Genomic DNA, 16,170 nt, shown 5'->3' with positions numbered 1-16,170 from the left:
ATGTATGTATGTATTATGATATGTAACGTATCAAAACCCGAAAACGATATTCAAACTTTGACCAAATTGGTTAAAGCGTCGAAGGAAAGCGATGAACCAGTTCCTCTTGCATTCCAGCGAGTTGGAAGGGGGAAAAATGAGTTTAGAAAGACTTAGAATGCTTTTAGCATCGACCGGCGCGAAATAGAGCCGAAGAAAAGCGAAAAACAGCATTCTGGAGCTGTTGTACCGGTACAAGGTGATGGCTGTACCGGTACAACCATCACGGAACAGTGCTCTGGTTGTTGTACCGGTACAAGGTCTCCTTGTACCGGTACAAGCCCGACGAAACCGAGAACCGAGCTCTCGGGTTTGGCCTGCTAATTGGCCTTGTACCGGTACAAGACCCCGTGTACCGGTACAAGAGGCTCCAGACAGCCCAGTGAGACTTGTTGCAAATAAGAAGAGATGGAGGGTTTAGTTGCAATTGTAGCAACATGTTAGCACCCCAACCCCTCTCTTTCACCCTCCCACAGCCACTCATCTCCCCTTCTCTCATTCCTCTCATTTCTCTCTTTCTCTCTCTAGAACCAAACCCTAGAGCTAAGGAGAAGGTGGAGAGGAGCTAGGAGAAGGAGATTTTGGAGCTTTGGAGGGTCAAGAAGCTCTCCAACAAGAAGGAGTTTGCTAGGGCTTGGACAAAGGTGAGTTTAATCACTTATTTGAGTTTAGGGTTTGGATTTTAACCCAAAGTTTTAGGGTTTTGAGCTTGTTTCTAGATTTAGAAACCTTGGGGACCCATGAAACCATTAAATCCATGGTTTTCATGAAGCCCTCTCATGGTGGATCACTAGGGCTCAAAGTAGATGCCCTAGGGATGGTTCAAATGGGTTAAGGAGGGTATTAGAAAGCTTCAAGGTTGATTCTAAGCTATCTTTTGCTTAGCAATGAGATCGATCTAGGGGATATGCCAAATGACATTGTTAGGGTTTGAAAATTGGGGTTTTTGCCCTAGAATTTTTTCGGGGACAAATTGAACCCGTAGAAACCTAATTGGGGGTGTCCTAAACGTGTTGGACAACTCCGTTTAAGCATTCGAAAATATTGGAAAATAGTTCATGTACATAGGGCCTAATTGGCACTATTTTGGTTGTAGGACACGAGTTCGACGTCCGTGTGGCGCACGAGACTCCACACCTTGCTTCTACTACCCCTCGAGGTGGGTGGTGCATTCCAAGGACATCGGAAATCTCTCTATGTCTAAGTGTCATACTTTGAGCATTTATGCATTTTGAGCATCTTGCATAATAGGGTTAATTGTGAGTTCTTTTATATAGTCTAATGTAAATTCAAATGCATGTTAAATGTTTTTAAGAATGTGAGAATGATGATCCCTATGTATGCATGATTGTGACAAGAACCTAGAAGGGTTAGTAAACGAAAAGTGACACTTTGACATAGATTAAGCAAGTGACATCGACGAGTCTAGAACACTTAGTAAACAAGTGTGGCATTTGACGTGAGAACAAGAATATAGAACACTTAGTAAACAAGTGTGGCATGAGTACAAGAACTTGATAGCGTATATGATATTGGTGATAGAAAAGAATGCAAGAACAAGAACGGCCGAGATATTATGACATTCAACCTTAGTGTTAAGAGTCATTTGAGCATAGTCTTCCTTAAAGTTAAGGAATGGATTGAACTTGGAATCCTCGAATGTAGGATTGATCGTACTCACATTAGTCCTTGCTCGAGGTTGCGGTAGCTCCCCCTCGGGCGATGTGCTCCGGAGTCGACATCACTGGGTTGTAGCAGGTATCTCCCCAGAGGACGGTCCCATCGGGTTGTAGCGGGTATCTCCTCGATTATTGGGATTTTGAGTTGGTGAGTTTGTTGAGGGCGAAACCTACGGGTTAGCCAAGAGATTGGGTATTAACACTATGATCTTGCATTCATCATGAGCATTATATTGTGCATATCATTTATATTGTTCAGGCATATTAGTGCATTTGCTAGTTGGTTACTTACTTTCCTTTATTCTATTATGTCTGATTAGACCTAGTGGGATAGTCGGCGTGGTTGGTTGCCGAACCCACTGGGAACTTCGTTGTAGTTCTCACACCCCTATTTCCACAGAGCCGGGACCCAGCGAGCCGGCGGACGATCGCGGTAAGGGCCTCGCGCCCTAGGTAGAGACCGCCCGAGTTGTTCATTTACCTTAGTTGCATACCCTTTATTATATCATCTTTTGTACCTCGATGACGAACTTACTTTAATGAATGATGTAAGGGATATTTACTTTAAATGTCAAAAGTTATATTTTGGGTGATATGAGATGTAAAAAGAAATGATGCAAAGTTGTAATAGATTCTATAGGTGTAGCTGTTTACTTTCACTCTTGGCTATTGCTTGCCCTCGTGCAAGCCATTGTGTATGCTTCCACTTATGCAATTTATATACTCTATCTGTACCTGTTGTTGAGCCTTGGGCGGACGGGGGAGGCTCTGTCCGTTCGGCGTCTGTTTCACACTCTCGAACCGGCCAAAAGGATCGGGTTCGGGGCGTGACAGATAAGATGGTATCAGAGAGTAAAAGAGCCAAAGGTGAAGGTATAGGATGGACCTAGAGACCCTTAGGAATGGAAAGACCTTAAGGATCTAGGAAACGTGAGTGACGTTGAACAAAGTATAGCGAAAGCTTACGATTGGTTTAATGCTTGTAAGTCTCTAATGTGGTTAGAGACTAACATAAAGTTGTTATTTGTTTTCTTTCCTTTGTGTTGTGATCGGCGGCCGACGACATGATGCTTAGGGAGGAGAATAAATACACTTATTGCTTTCGCCAGATTGGGTACAATCGAGTATACTGTCTAAGTAACTAACGTGAATGGCTTCGTTTCAGGAAGCGATGCCGCCTCGTGGGCGACCTAAGTTGCCTCGTGGACAACCGCGGACGAGGTCGATGGCCGAGGAGCCTAGTGCGGCTCCCGTGCAGCCTGGAGTGGGAGGCGACGGGGAGTTTCGGGAGCAGTTGGCCGCGCTCATTGGCGTGGTGCGGCAACAGGCGGAGTCGGTCCAACGCCAAGGGGAGCAAATTCAAAGGCTCCAAGAGGCGTTGGAGCGGCAGCAGATGACGGCGACTCAGGCGGGGGTCGAACCCCCTGCGCTCCCCGTTGTGGTGCCGACAGTGGTGGGTGGCGCGGCGCCAGCGGTTGCGGCCGTACAGTGACGGCGATACTTGGACGATCGGAACCGCAAAATTCCGATAGTGCAGGCGTGTGGAAGCTGAGCGGAGCGCGTCGTTAGAGAGGATATCTATTCCTTGGAGAAAGACAAAGTACCTCTCGCCACACACTGCCTCGAGAAGGCGGCCAAAGTGTGGTGGAAGCGAGTGAAGCAGGATCGATCTTCTGACCTCCCGCCTATGCTTTGGGAGGAGTTTAAGAGGGCGTTGTTCGCCAACTATTTTCCCGACACGGAGAAGCGGAAGTTGCAAGAAAAGTTCCGCAAGTTGAAGCAGGGCGACCGATCGGTGGGGGAGTACGAGCGGGAGTTCTCCCACATAATCGACTGTGTCCCGGATGTAGTTCGTGATGATCGGGACCGGGCCGATTGGTTTGTGCGTGGGCTTCGGCCGGGGATTCATCGGGCCGTGCAAATCCTCAAGCTTCCAACCTTCGCCGAGGCTTTTGATCGAGCACTGTGGGCAGAGCGGGGCTATGCCCACGAGCGTGAGGAGCGCGAAGCCGCAGCTGAGGAAAGGGATAAGAGCAAGAAACAAGCGGCGGATTGGCACCGGGGGCCGGCCGAGTGCAAAGAAACCCTCTCGGTATCCCCGACCGTAGTCGAAGGGTTAGAGACCCTCCCGTTGCGTTATTTGCGGCGGTAACCATCAACCACCGGCATGCCCGCAGGGCGAAGGAAAATGCTTCAGGTGCGGCCAGGCGGGGCACATGATTCGGGAGTGCCCGAGCTGGGGCTCATCTGGACCGACCTCGGCATCAGTTCCTTATACCCCGAGACAGCAGGCGGGGTTACCACCGGCTTTGTCGGCTGGACGTTCGTCCTCATCGCGTCAACCGGAGGCATCGAGGGCATCGAGTGGGCGGGTTTTTGCCACTCAGGTGTAGGAGGAGCCGATTCCTGTTCCCGACGACATCGTGGCAGGTATTATTTCTATCAGAGGCACCAGAGCTAGAGCTTTATTCGACATAGGTGCATCGCATTCATTTATAGATGCATCATTCGCTAGGACTCATGGCATTAAGATCGTGCACCATTATGACTATTGGACGGTAAATTCGGTCAAGCATACTTTTCATGTTCACGAAGAATGTGTAGCGTGCCTAGTGCAGATAGGTGACTGGGTCATGCCGATTGATCTGTTGGTACTAAACCGAATGTGGGGTTTCGACGTGATCTTGGGGACCAACTGGCTCTCCAAGTATTATGCCGTGATAGATTGCGAGAGTAAGGTGATCACGTTTCGCGAGCCTGATCGAGAGGAGCTAGTGTATCAAGCAGCTAAAAGCTCGCTTTTCGCGGCGACCGTGTCGGCGGCTCGGGTGAGGAAAATGATAAAAGGTGGTTGTGTGGCCTACTTGGCGACAATGGTGGAAGCCCAAAAAGAGCACCCGAATTTGGGAGGCATTCGGGTGGTGTGCGAATTTCCGGATGTATTTCCGGCGGAGTTACCGGGATTGCCACCGGACCGGGAGATCGAGTTCGTTATTGACTTGGTCCCGGGGGCGGCGCCAATCTCGAAGGCCCCGTATAGAATGGCACCGGCAGAGCTAAAAGAGCTTAAGGCGCAATTGCAAGACTTGCTCGACAAAGGCTTTGTGAGGCCGAGTGTGTCACCCTGGGGAGCTCCGGTGCTATTCGTTAAGAAGAAGGACGGCACACTTCGACTCTGCGTGGATTACCGCGAGTTGAACAAGGTTACAGTGAAGAATAAGTACCCGTTGCCGAGGATTGATGACTTATTTGACCAGCTGCAGGGGTCAAGGGTATATTCAAAGATTAATCTCCAATCGGGGTATCATCAGTTGAAGATACGGCCCGAAGATGTGCACAAGACGGCGTACCGTACGCGGTATGGCCATTATGAGTTCACGGTGATGCCGTTTGGGCTCACTAAAGCCCCGGCGGCGTTCATGGACTTAATGAATAGAGTCTTCCGTCCGCTATTGGACCGTTGCGTCGTGGTATTCATTGACGACGTATTGGTATATTCTCGGACCGAAGAAGAACACGAGGAGCACTTGAGGACCGTGTTGGAAATACTCCGAAAAGAAAAGTTGTATGCCAAGTTGAAGAAATGCGACTTTTGGCTATCGGAGGTCACTTTCCTTGGTCATGTAATTTCGGGCGATGGTATCTCGGTGGATCTGGGGAAAGTGGAGGCAATTAAGGATTGGCCTAACCCGACGAGTGTATCGGAGGTCCGCAGTTTCCTAGGGCTAGCGGGCTACTACCGGCGGTTCGTGGAGGGGTTTGCTAAAATAACTACTCCACTAACGCGCCTTACACACAAAGGGGTGAAATATGTTTGGAGCCCCGAATGCGAGCGGAGCTTTGAGGAGTTAAAGGAAAGGTTGACCACGACCCCGGTGCTTGCTCTACCAACGCCGGGGGAGACCTTTGTGGTATACAGTGATGCTTCCTACGTGGGACTCGGGTGTGTCTTGATGCAAAACGGGCGGGTTATAGCTTACGCTTCACGCCAACTGAAGACTTATGAGAAGAACTACCCGATTCACGATCTTGAGCTAGCGGCGGTTATTTTCGCGCTAAAGCTATGGAGGCATTACCTATATGGGGAACATTGTGAGATCTATACGGATCACAAAAGCCTTAAGTACCTGTTCACCCAAAAGGAGTTGAATATGCGACAGCGGCGGTGATTAGAATTGTTGAAAGACTATGATGTTACTATTCTATACCACCCCGGGAAGGCGAATGTTGTATCCGATGCATTTAGTAAAAAATCGGGGGGAAATTTGGCTTCTGCAATTACACCCCAACCATTACTACAAAAGGAGATGCAACAGCTTGGATTGGAGGTGGTAGCACCGGGAGTACCGGCGACACTTGCGGCGTTGGTTGTTCAACCGACGCTATTGGAGAAGATTAAAGAGTTGCAAGCTTCAGATGAATATCTCCAAAAGGTGCGTCGGGAAGTTGAGAGCGGTAGTGCCGATGATTTTGGCATTGGGACCGACGGCGCACTCCGGTTTAGAAACCGTTGGTGTGTGCCTAAGAATAAGGACATCCGCAGGGCGATCATGCAAGAAGGGCACCAATCCCTTTATAGTACACACCCGGGCGGCACCAAAATGTATCAAGATTTGAAGTTGCACTATTGGTGGCCGGGCATGAAGAAAGAATTGGGGAGTTTGTTGCGCAATGCCTTACTTGCCAACAAGTAAAAGCGGAGGGGCGTTTTCCGGCGGGAAAATTACAAAGCTTGCCTATACCCGTTTGGAAATAGGAGAATATCGCCATGGACTTTGTGACCGGATTGCCACGATATCAAGGTGGGCACGATGCAATTTGGGTTATAGTGGACCGGTTGACGAAGTCGGCGCATTTCCTACCGATTCATATTACATGGTCGGGGGACAAATTGGCTCAAGTATATATCGACGAGATTGTGAGACTTCATGGGGTGCCCGTGTCTATCGTGTCGGATCGGGACCCGAGGTTCACCTCTCACTTTTGGAGGAGCCTACAGGAGGCTTTGGGCACGCGGCTCGACTTTAGCACGGCATTTCATCCTCAAAGTGATGATCAATCGGAGAGGACAATACAAATACTTGAGGATATGCTTCGAGCGTGTATACTGGATTATAAGGGCAATTGGCATGATCATCTTCCGATGGCGGAGTTCGCGTACAATAACAGTTATCAAGAAAGTATTGCGATGGCGCCATTCGAGGCCCTCTATGGAAAGAAGTATCGCTCCCCAATTCATTGGAGCGATGTGGGCGAGAGGGCGGCTCTTGGGCCCGATGTAGTGCGGGAGGCGGAGGAGAAGGTTCATCTTGCTCGCCAACGACTTGCTACGGCGCAATCTCGGCAAAGGAGTTATGCCGACAAACGGAGGAAAGATATAGAGTTTGCCGTTGGAGACCACGTGTTTCTAAAGATTTCGCCGATGCGAGGGATTAAGCGGTTTGGAATCCGTGGGAAGCTAAGTCCCCGGTACCTTGGACCGTTCGAAATACTGGAACGGGTCGACGCGGTGGCATACCGAGTAGCATTACCACAAAGACTTGCGGGACTGTACTATGCGTTCCACGTGTCGAATCTCCGCAAATATGTTCACGACCCCGATCATGTTCTCTCGTTTGAACCGTCCGAGATTCAAGAGGACATGACCTATGAGGAGTTCCCGGCATACATCATCGATCGAGAAGTAAGGAAACTACGAAATCGCGAGATTCCGTATGTTAAAATTCGTTGGTGCAATCACGACGACCGGAAAGCTACTTGGGAGCTCGAGAGCGCAATGCGGGAGCATTACCCTCATCTCTTCGACGAGCTGAACTAAGGTACGAGTCGAGTTCGGGCTTAAATTAAGCTAGTTTCGCGGACGAAACTAAATTTAAGGGGTGGAGAATGTAACATAACGAAACTCGAAAACGATAATCGAACTTTAATCAAATTGGTTAAAGTATCGAGAGAAATGGATTGGTGAGTGATTTTTGCATTCCAGCAGGTTTGGAATGGCAAAAATGAGTTAAAGAAGTGTTGGAATGGTTTTCGCATCGAACGACGCGAAGTAGAGTCGAGTCGAAGCCAAAACAGCATTCTGGAGCATTGTGTACCGGTACACCATGGTGGTTGTACCGGTACAGCAAGCGACCCGAGCACAGGCTGCTCTTGGGTTTGGGCAGCCTGGGTGGTGTACCGGTACGGGACCCCGTGTACCGGTACACACCCTGCGAAACCGAGAGAGTTTGCTTTCGGGTTTGCTTCTGCGCAGGTCATGTACCAATGATACCAACCCGTGTACCGGTACGCGAATCCTCTGGCAGCAGGGATAAGTCTGCTGCAGAATAGAAAGTTGAATGGCCTAAATGCAATTGTCACAATATGTTATTTGACCCTAGCCCTCTCCTCACAGCAGCACACACCCCTCCTCTCTTTTCCTCTCATTTTCCTCTCTTTCTCTCTCTAGAAAGCTTGGTCTAGGGCAAGGAGAAAGTGGAGAAGAAGCTTGGAGAGGAGATTTCGGTGGGTTTGAAGGCTTTGGTGGCTCTCCAACAAGGTGGACCTTTGTGAGCTCGTGGCCAAGGTGAGTTTATTGCACAAGAGAGTCTAGGGTTTGGTTTTAAACCTTGGAATTTAGAGTTTTGATCCTCTAATTAACCTAGAGATCCTCTAAAGACCATGACTCCATAAAAAACATGGTTTTCTTGAAGAACTCTCATGGTGGATCACTAGGGCTCAAAGTAGATGCCCTAGGGTTGGTTCTAAAAGCTTAGAAACCTTATTAGAGAGCTTCCCAAGTGAATCTAAGCTATCTTTTGCTTAGGAATGAGATCAACCTCGGAGAAATGCAAAAATGATATGTTAGGGCATCCCAAAGAGGGGTTTTGCCCAAGATGGATTTTGATCTATTTTGATCATGTAAAAACCTAATTGAGGGTATTTTAAACGCGTTGGAACGCTCGGTTCGGCAATCCGACGAATGTACGCAAAGTTATAGACAAAAATGTCATTTTCCATACAGATAGCCGCAGCACGCGGACTAGGGCTTCAAAAAATTCCAAGAAATTCACCGTAGCATCTTTGCTACCATCTAAGGTGGGTGGTGCATTCCAAGAACATCGAAAATCTCTTTATGTCTAAGTGTCATATTTTGAGCATATGTGCATTTTTGAGCATCTTGCATAATAAGGTTAATTGTGAGCTTTTTATAGCATAATGTAAATTCAAATGCATGTTAAATGTTTGTAAGAATGTGAGAAAGATGATCCCTATGTATGCATAATTGTGACAAGAACCTAGAAGGGTTAGTAAACGAAAAGTGACACTTTGACATAGATCTAGCAAGTAACATCGACAAGTCTAGAACCCTTAGTAAATAAGTGTGACATTTGGCATGAGGACAAGAATCTAGTACTTAGAGAACAAGTGTGGCATGAGTACAAGAACTTGATAGTGTATATGACATTAGTGATAGTAAAGAATGCAAAGGAAAGAATGATTGAGGTAATATGACATTTCAACCTTAGTGTAAGGGTCATTTGAGTATGGTCTTCCTTAAAGTTAAGGAATGGATTGAACTTAGAATACTCAAATGTAGGATTGATCGTACTCACTTTTAGCCCTTGCTTGCGGTTGTGGTAGCTCTCCCTCGAGCGATGTGCTCCGGAGTCGACATCACTGGGTTGTAGCGAGTATCTCCCCAGAGGACGGTCCCATCGGGTTGTAGCGAGTATCTCCCCGATTATTCAGATTTTGAGTTTGTGAGTTTGTTGAGGGCGAAACCTACGGGTTAGCGAAGAGATTGGGTATTGGCACTATGACCTTGCATTCATCATGAGTATTACATTGTGCATATCATTTTATATTGTTCAGGCATATTAGCTGCAGTTGCTAGCTGGTTACTTACTTTCCTTTATTCTATTATGCCTGATTAGATCTAGTGGGATAGTCGGCGTGGTTGGTTGCTGAACCCACCGAAAACTTTGTTGTAGTTCTCACACCCCTATTTCCACAGAGCCGGGACCCAACGAGCCGGCGGACGATCGCGGTAAGGGCATCGCGCCCTAGGTAGAGACCGCCCGAGATTCTTATTTACTTTAGTTGCATACCCCCTTTTATTATATCATCTTTTGTACTTCGTTGATTTAGTTGTTAAAGGAAAGAACATGTATGATGTAAAAGATCCTTATATTTAAATGCGAGAATGATATTTTGAGATCCTGTAATGTAAAAGAAAAGAAATGATGCAAAGATTGTAATCCGTTCATAAGTGTAGTTGTTTACCTTCACTCTTGGCTATTGCTTGCCCTCGTGCAAGCCATTGTGTATGCTTCCGCTTATGCAATTTCTATACTCTATTTGTACCTGTTGTTGAGCCTTGGGCGGACAGGGGAGGCTCTGTCCGTTCAACGTCTGTTCGACGCACTCGAACCGGCCAAAAGGATCGGGCTCGGGGCGTGACACTGAAAGTGTACCGGTACAAATTGAAAGTGTACCGGTACAAATGGTGCGAACTGAGAAAACTGCTCTCTGGTTTGGTCATACGCGATCGTGTAACCAGTGACAGCCCAAAGTGTACCGGTACACTTTGGACCCGACAGCAAGATTAAGTCTGCTGCAATTATAATAGTTTGGGGGGCCTAGTTGCAATTGTAGCACACCATATATACCCCATCTCTTCTCCCCTTCACAGCCACACACACACACACCCTCTCCCTCATATTTCTCTATTTCTCTCTCTAGAAAACTCATCTAGGGCAAGGGAGGAGCTTGGGAGAAAGCTTGGAGAAGGAGATTTTGGAGGTTTTGGTGGTTCTTGAAGCTCTCCCACAAGGAGGACTTGATAGAGCTTGGGCTAAGGTGAGTCTTCTTACAAGTAGAGTTCTAGGGTTTGGATTTATACCCCAAGAATTAGTGTTTTGACCTCCTTGCAAGCTTAGAAACCCTCTTGAGACCTTGAACCCATGAAATCCATGGTTTTCTCAAGGTGCTCCCATGGTGGATTATTAGGGTTCACACTAGATGCCCTAGGAATGGTTCAAAGGGTATGAAAATGGTATTAGAATGCTTCCTAGTTGATTCTAAGCTATCATTCGCTTAGGAACAAGATCAATCTAGGAAGAAACCCTAAATGGCATTGTCAGGGCATGAATTTTGGGGCTTTTGCCCTAGGCCGTTTCCGATGTAAATTGACCTCTTAGAAATCTAATTGGGCGTATAACGAACGCGTTGATGCGCTCGGTTTGACAATCCGACGAGTGTACGCGAAGATATTGACCAAAACATCATTTTTCGTACAGATAGCCACAACATGCAGGATAAGAGCTTAAAAATTCCAAGAATTAAACCGTGGGTTCCTTGTAACTATAAAATGGTGGGGGGTGCACACCGGAATCGTTGGATTCCCCTTTATATCTATTTCGCCTTTGTTGAACATATCTATGTATAGTATCATTCATGCATGACAGGGTAGTTTACATGTGAACCTTGGTTTGACTTCATTTATATGCTTCTAACGTAGTTGAATATAGAGAATGATAGAACCATAATGGACATGTATGGTAGAACCCTAACGATTGTATGAATGCGAGAATTGGACTTGACAATAGTAAACGAAGGTGACATTGACAATAGAGACAAGATTGGCATTGAGAGATGAATTGTTAAACATGGTTTAACCAATTATGGCATTATGGCACATAAATGATAAGGTAGAGACCTATCATTGATATAGTGGCATAGTGGCATTATGGCAAGAGTGAACTAGAAAGTGGCACGAATAAATAGGCAGAAACCTATTATGACAGTGGCATTGTGACTAGTGGCTATGTATTCTCAAGTTGAGGATTTGATTGATACTCACGATAAGTCTTGGCTTGAGGGAGATAGCTCCCCCTCGGGCGGTGCGCTCCGGAGTTGGTCACCAATGGGCGTGGTAAAATCCCCCCAGAGGACGGTCCCTAGAGAGGTTCGAGTCTCCCGTTATTAAGGAATTTCGGGTTATGAGTTATTGGGGTTAACAAGGTTAACCGGTAAGATTGGGTAAAAGCCAAGTTAAAGTTATGGAAAAAACATGCATGCATTTATCATACATATGATTATCTGTTTATTGACCAGTTTTCTTGTAGGCATTGTATTAGTAGTAGCATTAGTTGGTTGGCTATCTTCCTTTCTTGAAATACATATGCCTAAATAGACCTAGTAGGTAAGTCGGCGAGGTCTGTTGCCGAACCCACTAGAAACTTTGTTGTAGTTCTCATCCCACTAACCATGCAGGTTCTAGCGCAAGCGGGGTGATCATGGCTCGTGGCATGATTATCGTGCTCTAGGTAGCGGACTACCGATGTGTATAGAGCCACCCTATGTATATTTCATCTATTATGTCGATGAATGTAAAATGTATATGAAATGTAATTAATTCATTTGGGAGATGGTTACGTAAATTGGAAGAATGAATGTAAAGTAAATGTACAAGCTTTGTATTTGATTGAAAGTGATCAAGTTACAATGTGTTGTTAAATATGGATCCCGAGGATCTAAAAGGTAAATAACACCTAGAGGGGGGTGAATAGGTGTAAATCCGGCAAACTCGAAAAATCTCGATGCAAACAAAATAAAATAGCGGAAATTAAAACAGCACACCGAGAATTTAACGTGGGAAAACTCCAATTCGGAGTGAAAAACCCACGGGACCGATCACGCAAAGAAAATCCACTAAGAAAACTTGAGTACAAGTGATTTCGACAAAAACACACGACTCAATTTACCGATTTCTCGTTGATGGTGATCTTTGCCGGTCCTTGATCGATAGGAATCCACCAATCGACCTTGCTGCAACTCCTCGCAGCGTCAACGCCTCAACTCCTCGAAGCGTCCACCGAATCCTCGGCTTCACACGAGATCCACGCGCCGAACCTCCTTCCGGAGCATGTAGAATCGAAGATTTGTGGTGATTTAACTTTTGAAAACCATAAGCTATGGGAGTTCACCTTTTATCAAACATCTACTTGATTCTCGTAAGAATTATTGAGTAACAACGAAGAATCAAGCCGATGTTGATTGCTAGAAACTCATCATGTAAATCTAAGCATTGAAACGGAGAGAAATAAGTTTCTAGGGTTTAGAATTGGTAAAATATTCAAAAGCCTTAATTTTAGATGACCCACATAGCTTATTTATATGTTTAGAAGACTTAGAAGTAGACTAGGATTGCAAAAAGTCGTTTTTCAAAAACCTGTGTCGTCCTCAGAGACCGGTCCTCTCGAGGAGACCGGTCTGTGAGAGACCGGTCTCTCAAGTGAGGAACCGGTCCCTCTCTGCGTGACCAAAAACCCAACGTTCGGGAACCGGTCTCTCAAACTTGAGACCGGTCCCTCGCTGCGCGACAGAAGCACCATGGTTCGGGAACCGGTCTCTCATCACAGGGGACCGGTTGCATCATGGTTTACGCAGTGAGGACCTTAGGGGAACCGGTCTCTCCATCTCAGAGACCGGTCCCAGAACACATGAAAGTTCAGAAAAGTTGTTTTAAAGCAATCTAAGCCTTCTGAACTTATTCTAATTATGTATCTTCACCACAAATGATCTTTTCTTCATACCTTAGGTGTCGATCTTTCCGAATGAGTCTTCGTCCTCCAATTTGAATCTCTTCTCAAAAACTTCTGCGATCAACTCTTCAAGACTCCAAACAACTTTACGAAATTCGCCAACCTATAAAATCCTTAACAATCTCCCCCTTTGGCGATTTCGTGACAAAATATACTACAAAGCTCGTATACAACTAATAAATCATAAAAAGAAGATCATCGCAATCACCAAACGATAATCTCCTGCATGATCAATCCAAAAAAAAAACGAAATTTACACTTTTACACCCTTAATACAAACTCTATGACTTAGACACGGAATCTTGAAGTCTTGAATTATTCCTGCAAAAACATTCTCAAAGCATAATCAAGATTCAAGTATCAAGATCAAACAAACTATCAAGTCATAGTTCATAATTCATAGTTCATAGTCACAAACACCTAAAGCACTAAGTCAGAAACCTAAAGCATCATAGTTCAAAATTAAACATCTTAACTAACTAATGCATAAACATCTTAACTAACTAATGCATCATCATCATCATTAAGACCATCCATTATCTCCCCCTTTTTGTCAGAAAGCGCCAAAACGACAAAAAGAGAAGCCCGGTAACTCCTAGTCAGAATCATCTCCTGGAGGTAAATCTGCCCGACAACATCCCAATTTGTCAAAGATCATATTCAACAAGCGCTTCATCTTGCTCACATCCTTACGAATCGCAGCTTGTTCTGCAGACAACTTCTGAAGCTCCTCAGATAGACTTTGCTGCTCGCGATACACCGATGAAACGGAAATATCTTCCTCAGAAATGTCCATAGAAGGACGGGAAGAAGTAGCAGTAGTAGGAGGTGGAGCTGCAGGAGGGGAAGAAGCACGTTGAGACGGCGTACGAAGCTGCACCGAGGATTTTACAAACGTCCTTTCATTAATCCGACCCAAACTGTGCTCGTATGATGTACACCGAACATCCACCTCACGAAGTCGCAAAATCCTCATAATTATCAAAGGAAATGGTAACCTCTCATTTTGTCCGGAAGTCTTGATATCTTTTGCCATTCTCCGCCAGATCAGAAACGGAATATTCATGTTAATATTTTTGGCACTTACAATATCCGGCCTACCCAAGAGATACATGTACAGAATGCGATCCCATCTCAAGATTTTCGTATTCGCGAGAGGCATGATGTTGTAGCAAACCACAAAGTTCAGAAACCTGTACTCCATTTTGAAATCTTTGGACATAACCATAATGCCGTTTGATTCAGTACCCGGCATACAAATAGTGTTCACGACACGGTTCCAATCGCGAAGTGAGTCGAATCCGGCCTGAAGATACTCCACTCCGTCAGTCGTTGCTTCCATCTCTAGCACCGAAGCTATTGTCTCAGGAGTGATGGATAACTCAACACCACGAACGGAAGTCGTAAACACGTACGGACCGCCGTCGGAGTCACTGAGGTGACCTGCTCTCTTGTAAAATTCTCTGATCAACTCCAAACAATAACCGGTTTGCTCCGGGAAATCACAAATCTGATGAAGATTCCCCTGTTCAAATAAATCCTGAAAACCCGGCACACAACTAATGATACTGGCCACCCCAACATCTCGCTCACCAATGCAGTGTTTCGACGAGTACATCGACCGTCGATTAGATGGAACATCCTGTAGACTGTGACGTGGTGGTTCAGAGCCCGGTTCTCGAATTTCAACACCCCCGGACTTACGACGACTGGGACGCTCAGTTGCCTTTCCTTTGCCTTTATCCACGGCTTTTCCTTTTCCTTTGCCTTTCCCAGTATCCTTATCCTTAGCCAATACCTCGGGAACAAAAGTCTCCCAATCCGGCTCGTCCTCCTCAGGTTCATCGCCAGGAGCATATTCGCTCTCTTCATCCTCCGGTTGATACTTAATTGGCCTTTTAGCTTTTGAGCGCTGTCGCTTACTTCCACGACCACCGCCAGCCATAAGAACCAAAAGAACAAGTAGCCACGAGTACATTTTCGAAGAAACCCCTGTTAAACACAATAATTTATACATATTGAACATAAAAATAATTGATTTGTGATTAAAAAAAAACTTTAGAAAATTTATATGTAATGTACTAGATAATTCTAGGGCCACATAACCATGAAAATCATGGACAAATCAAGCATCAAAAATGAAGAAAGTCCCATTTTCGAAAAAATTAAAAAAAAATAGGTTTAGATGAGGAAAACATAGCAAAAACACCCAAACAATTGTAACAAAGTATGGAGTAATGCATGAAAATGCTAACTAACATGTCTAGAGGTAAGATCAGGGCAAAAATGAAGAGATATAACAACATAATAAGATCAAATCCCCAAAAAATTGAAAATAAAGCATAAATTCGGATTATAAGACAACAACGAAATAAAATCCGAGAATCATATCAAAATCAAGTGTAAATTGATGAAGAATGGAAGCAAAAGCACCCTAGGGATATCAGAGGCTCTGGAGAGAAATTTGAACGAAGTTGGTAAAGTGAGAAGAAACGGATCGCAAAACCCTTATATCGGTCTGGGCGGAGGGACCGGTCTCTCCAAGTCTGGGACCGGTCCCAGAGCCAAAACCAAAAAATTTATTTTTCGTCCAAAATTTTCAAAAATTTTAAGTAATATCCTCAACATATCCAACATCAAAAATACAAAATATCCATCCCCAAAGACTTCCAATAAAATTTCATAAATAAATTTTGAAAAACAATCTCAAAGATATTCAATTCGTCAAATATTGTTGATCCGAAAATCAAATAAAATTCTTGATAAGTATCAAATAAAATTCCACACATCATGCAAGATCTAGGAATTAATTGTATCATTTTATCATCATATTTGTTAAGAAATTGAATAAATAAATCTCATAA

General features: G+C 45.2%; 1 long non-coding RNA gene across 1 annotated transcript; it reads left to right on the top strand.

Annotated features, from left to right (window-relative positions):
• Positions 1-593: 593 nt before the first annotated feature.
• On the top strand, positions 594-2,158 carry LOC109705420. Its single transcript, XR_002214751.1, has 3 exons — positions 594-683; positions 1,136-1,198; positions 2,119-2,158. It is a non-coding gene; the product is annotated as an uncharacterized LOC109705420 (long non-coding RNA).
• The last annotated feature ends 14,012 nt before the right edge of the window (positions 2,159-16,170 follow it).

Source organism: Ananas comosus, unplaced genomic scaffold (assembly GCF_001540865.1).
Source record: "Ananas comosus cultivar F153 unplaced genomic scaffold, ASM154086v1, whole genome shotgun sequence".
Classification (NCBI taxonomy): Eukaryota; Viridiplantae; Streptophyta; class Magnoliopsida; order Poales; family Bromeliaceae; genus Ananas; species Ananas comosus.
Note: the sequence above shows the minus strand (reverse complement) of the source record. Positions and strands in the feature narration are given on the sequence as shown.